Source organism: Bos indicus x Bos taurus, chromosome 2 (genome assembly GCF_003369695.1).
Source record: "Bos indicus x Bos taurus breed Angus x Brahman F1 hybrid chromosome 2, Bos_hybrid_MaternalHap_v2.0, whole genome shotgun sequence".
In the NCBI taxonomy this organism is placed as follows: Eukaryota; Metazoa; Chordata; class Mammalia; order Artiodactyla; family Bovidae; genus Bos; species Bos indicus x Bos taurus.
Genome location: NC_040077.1, coordinates 124901190 through 124907189, shown reverse-complemented (window position 1 = coordinate 124907189; position 6000 = coordinate 124901190).

Sequence of the window (6000 nt, the reverse complement as noted above, 5' to 3'; positions counted from 1 at the left end):
CATCTACTTGCCATGAAGTGATGGGACCAGATGCCATGATCGCTGGGATTCCAAGTCAAACTAAGGCTTAATAAGCACCCTCTGAGAAACCAGAAGGGAAGGGTAAAAGGACCTGAGAATTGTAGAGGGCCTACTACGTGCTTTCCCGAGGTTTCTTAGGTAGGACAGCAGAGCATGGATTTAAATCCATGCCCTTTTGGGTCCAAAGTCACTGCACTTAGCACCGGGGGAAGAGAGCAGAGGGGCCAAGACAGAGAAGAGCTATACTACTGAGATAGAGAAAGCTGTCCAGCTGGCATCATGGCAGAGCATGTGGCCCAACCTGGAGTATGAATCAGGGAAGTCTTTCTGGAGGAGGAAATATTTGATCTGAGGCTTTTAAGACTGTAGGTATCTGTCAGAGGAATAAAGAAGAGAAGCAAGACAAGAGGCAAGGCAGGGGAGGTCACAGAGCCCAGAGTTCAGGCTTTGCACAGTCTCCATGGGGTAGGGGCTTTCTTTTCCTGTCTCCATGGGGTAGGGGCTTTCTTGTCCTGTCTCCTCCCAGCTCTGCTGTCCATGTCATCACACCACAATGAGCCATCATTTTTCTAACAAACACTTATTCACGTGGGGGTTTCCAGAAACATTGTCATAATGGTTGTGACAGTATTCTGGGTTCTGCCAACTACACACGCTGTGACTATTGGCTAGTCACTTCCCTTCTCAGGGACAGAGTTACCTTATGCAGAAAGTTATAGTGGGTGAATTGACTTTGGTGGTGGTTGTACATATCTGTGACCGTACTAGAAACCATTGAATTGTACACCTTAAATAGGTGAATGTGAATTCTATCTCAATAAAGCTGCTTTTTTTTTTTTTTTTCACTGTCATAGGCAGGATGATGGAGGAAGTTTGGCCTAAGAGTTGTAGATCTGTTGCAATCAAGGGTTTGTTACTTTATAGCCAGGTGGCTTTATGTACATTTTTTAACTTTATCTCTCTGAACCTCATTTTCCTCATTGTAAGAAGGGAATTATGTCTTCGTATTGTTCAGCTGGTGAAGTAACAGGTGCAGTTGGTGGTTGGAAGGCTTAGAATCCTGGTTCCATCACTGACCATCTCTCTGCACCTCCATTTCCTCATCTGTTTAATGGGGATAATAGTACCTTCTTCTGGAGAAGGCAATGGCACCCCACTCCAGTACTCTTGCCTGGAAAATCCCACGGACAGAGGACCCTGGAAGGCTGCAGTCCATGAGGTCGCTAAGAGTCAGACACGACAGAGCGACTTCACTTTGACTTTTCACTTTATGCATTGGAGACGGAAATGGCAACCCACTCCAGTATTCTTGCCTGGAGAATCCCAGGGACGGGGGAGCCTGGTGGGCTGCTATCTATGGGGTCGCACAGAGTCGGACACGACTGAAGTGACTTAGCAGTATCTTCTTCATAATGTTGTTGGGGAGATCATATGTTTTGATACCTAGAAGTGATACTTATAAAGTTCTTAGAACTATGCCTGGCATGTGGTTCAATTGTTCATAAAGATTGTGGCTAGTTTATTATATGTGTTTCATATCCTGGATTGTATTAATATTTGGGATCTTCTTGACGAGGTGTAATTGCCTACCCAAACCTAGTACTGGACTCCCTGAGGACTGGGGATTCCCCAGTCCTGAGCCTTGCCCTAAAGGTAGAACATAACTTTGAGGTTGGTCTGCCAGCCCATGTTCCTCTTTTCTAAAAACATCTTTCCAGTAGGAGTGGGCTTCAGTGGTCCCCGGCCATAACTGAAGGGATAGGGTGGATCCCCTCAGCCAAGTTGAACCTTCTCTCTTCCAGAAATTTGGACTCTGGGATATGTTGACAGGTGATGCTGAAGCTGAGAGGTGACATAGCTGTGGACTGGATAGTCATTTTGTGTCATGTGAATGGGAATGGTGAGACCCCAAGAGAGCCATGAAGACTCACAAAGAGTGACAAGAAACTCTGTTGCCTCAGAGGGAGAAGGAGAGAGGGGTTCTGCCTTGAATACTGGTGCCTTTCCATTCAGTCAGTCAACACATTTATTGAAAGTGAACGTGAAGTCTCTCAGTCGTGTCTGACTCTTTGAGACCCCATGGACCATAGCCTACCAGGCTCCTCCATCCATGGGATTTTCCAAGCAAGAATACTGGAGTGGGTTGCCATTGCCTTCTCCAGGGGATCTTCCCCACCCAGGGATTGAACCCAGGTCTCCTGCACTGCAGACAGATGCTTCACCGTCTGAGCCACCAGGGAAGCCCAAAACTTTTGTTAAGCCCCTACCATGTACTGCACCCAAGGGATACAGCAGAGGGGTAAATGCCTGCCCTCAGGTATAAAGGGACACCACTGAAAGACTGTACAGGGAAACAATGCAATCTTATTACACTTTTAAAAGATCACTCCGGCTGCTCTGTGAAGAATGAGTCCTGGGAGGACGAAGAGAGAATGTTGCAACCATCCAGGCGAGAGCTGATGATGGCTCTGCTAGGGTGGTGTGGAAGGAGTGGTGAGCAAGAGTGGGAGTCTGGATCTATTTAGAAGTTTCCAGTTCCTGTTTCTAGTTCCTCATGAGACCTGTCTACTTCCTAACCCTAAGTGTTCACCCAGATTCTCCCCTTTTGACCACCCCCATGATGTTTTTCTTGCTTCAGCTAGTGTATGAGAAGGCTTCTGTTATTTGCAACTGAACTGTTCCTAACTAAGACACCTTGGCTCTTCAGACTGGTCTAATTCACCACCATCTAGAACATGACCAGTTACATTTTCCCTGTGTTTTGGAAAGTGTTTTCTCGCATGAGTAATATACATAGGAATTAATTAACAACCTCTCGAGGGAAATTTTTCTTCCAGAGAACTTTCAAAGGAAGCAGAGATTTATTTTCTCATGTGAGAAAAATGTTTATACCATAGGCCACCCCCAGTTATGTCCACAACATTGGATAAGGGCAAAGTATAATAGTAACAGTTGCTAAAGTGTAGAGCTGATTCTATTCCAGGCCTTGTCCTAAAAGCTTTGTATGTATTAACTCCTTTAAACTTCAGGGCAACCCTATAAAGTAAGCTGTCACTTTTCTCATTTTACAAATCATAGTTTGCTCCCATTTTACAGATTAAAAAACGGAGGCACAGAAGGTTCAGTAAGTGTCTGAGATCACAAAGCTAGTAAATGGTAGATCTGTGAGTCAACCTAAGCATTCAAGTTCCATGCTCTTAGCCAGAGTTTCTCAAGTAGGAGCACTGATGGCATTTAGGCATTTAGGTACACCTAAAATGTACCAAGGTCACAGGTGTGGAGCCCTATACCAAGGTCACAAGTGTGGAGCCTTGTACCAAGGTCACAGGTGTGGAGCCCTTACCAAGGTCACAGGACGAAAATATGTGAAACTGACCAAGCCCCATAGCAACTGTTGCCATGAGCCTCAGGATCTAAACCTTCCCCATTCCCTGAGCCCATATTAGGTTACATACCCACCCTATAGCATCCTAACCAATCACCTAATGCCACCTTTCCAGTAGGAATTTTCTCTGTCTCCAGGCTATAAAATTCAGTTACTAGCTTGTCAAGGGGGTCGACTCTCCCTTGAGCTGGCCCACTGTTCTAACAGTGTCTCCCACTCTAATAAACTTCATTCTCCTCTCACTCTGCCTCTTGTCTAGAATTCTTTTCCAACCTGCCCACAAGTCATGACAGGTGGGATGGTTCTTTGTTGTACAGGACTGTCCATCTTACTCTTGTAGTTAGTTTATCGTCCCTGGCTCTGTATACATGAATTCAGTTTAACCCTATTGACGCCCCTATGAGTTAAGTGCTGTTATTCTCATCCCCATTCTGCGGAAAAGAAAACTGAAACCTGGGGAGGTTCATAGCTTGCCCTGAGTTACCCAGATCATTACAAGGGGACTGAACCCAAGCAGTCTGACTCCAGGTCCTGGGCTTTTTAACCATCTTTCTATTCTTCCTCCCTGAGTTAAGAGACTAGACTAGGCGTGGGGTGCCCAGCCAGATAGTACCTTCAAGTAGAGTCCAGCAGGCCCTTTAGAATGGGCTCAGCAGCTCCAAGGAGCCACTTCAACTGGCAAGGCAAAGACGGGCAGGAATCAGTGAACTTTCCTCATGGAGTACTGGCCAGCAGGTAAGGTGGAAAGCCTTATGTGATTAGAAAAAAATCTAGCCTGTACAGGACTCAGCCCAGGAACTGGGAATAATCAAAGGAGGAATCAGGGATCCACAGCAGAGGGAAGCCGAAATAATGTCAGGAATGCCGGACTGCTGGGTGAGCGCCTTGTCTCCCTCCACTCGTTTCTTCTTCAGCTCCTCCACCAGCAGCAGGTCCTCCCCTTAAAGCTATAAAGTTGGAACTTCCAAGGTGGTCCAGTGGTTAAGACTCCATGCTTCTACTGCAAGGGGGGCATGGGTTCGATCCCTGGTGAGGGAACTAAGATCTCACATGCTGTGTGGTGTGTTCCAAAGAAGTAAGAAAAACATGGCATAAACTTGCTGGGGCATCCTGGGCCGTCCTTTGCCTATAACTCTGCCCTTTCATAGGCGCAGATACACTCCCATGTGGCTCATGGTGGGATTAATTAGCACCGTTTTGGATAAAGTCACTGGTGGCTGATACCAAAAGTCAAACCTTCTGGCTCTATAATCCCACTCCAAAATAACTTGACAAAAACCAAAAGTCAGAGGCCTGGAGATACTGGTGGCTGCTGTCCCTGTCCTTGTATCTTTAAGCCAACTACACATCACAGACTATGGAGTCCAAAAAGCAAAACTGAGAAGCAGGAGTGGGCTATTGCCCAGGACACAACCTCACTTCAAGTTCGACCTCCTCCTCTCTAATTGCAGTTCAGCTCTGGGCTCCTGGCCCTGACCCTGTACTCTGATTTCCATGTTCTGCCCAATTTCAGGCCTTTGAACTTGTGGGGGATTTTGACTCAGACTCTCTGCTCTGGTTCTTTTTATTCCTGCCCACTTTAGGAGGAATACCCTGTCCAAGATCAGTTCTTTCTGATCTGTCCCTTGGTGAGCAATTACTTGTTTGCGAGTATTAATAGAAGGAACCCATTCAATCTAAAAGGGAAGAATTTATTATGAGAACTCAGGGGCCTCTCAGAACCCAAGGTCATAATTGCAGTCATATAACAGGATGTTAACGTGGGGTTTCTCCTCTCCTCTGTTTCTACAGAGATGTCAGTGCATGGATCAGTTCAGTTCAGTTCAGTCGCTCAGTCGTGTCCGACTCTTTGGGACCCCATGAATCGCAGCATGCCAGGCCTCCCTGTCCATCACCAACTCCCGGAGTTCACCCAGACTCACATCCATTGAGTCACTGATGCCATCCAGTCATCTCATCCTCTGTCGTCCCCTTCTCCTCCTGCCCCCAATCCCTCCCAGCATCAGAGTCTTTTCCAATGAGTCAACTCTTCGCATGAGGTGGCCAAAGTACTGGAGTTTCAGCTTTAGCATCATTCCTTCCAAAGAAATCCCAGGGCTGATCTCCTTCAGAATGGACTGGTTGGATCTCCTTGCAGTCCAAGGGACTCTCAAGAGTCTTCTCCAACACCACAGTTCAAAAGCATCAATTCTTCGGCGCTCAGCCTTCTTCACAGTCCAACTCTCACATCCATACATGACCACAGGAAAAACCATAGCCTTGACTAGACGGACCTTTGTTGGCAAAGTAATGTCTCTGCTTTTCAATATGCTATCTAAGTTGGTCATAACTTTCCTTCCAAGGAGTAAGCGTCTTTTAATTTCACGGCTGTAGTCACCATCTGCAGTGATTTTGGAGCCCCCCAGAATAAAGTCTGACACTGTTTCCACTGTTATCCTATCCCAAACTGAACATGAGGCTACCTCCTATGTAGAAGTTACAGCAGAAAAGTATCGAACCAGCTTTCCCATTTTTAGATCTCTCAGCCAGATCAAAGATATTAAAAGGTTGTCAGAATGCGGAAAGGGGAGAAGATTTTATGGAGAGATATCATT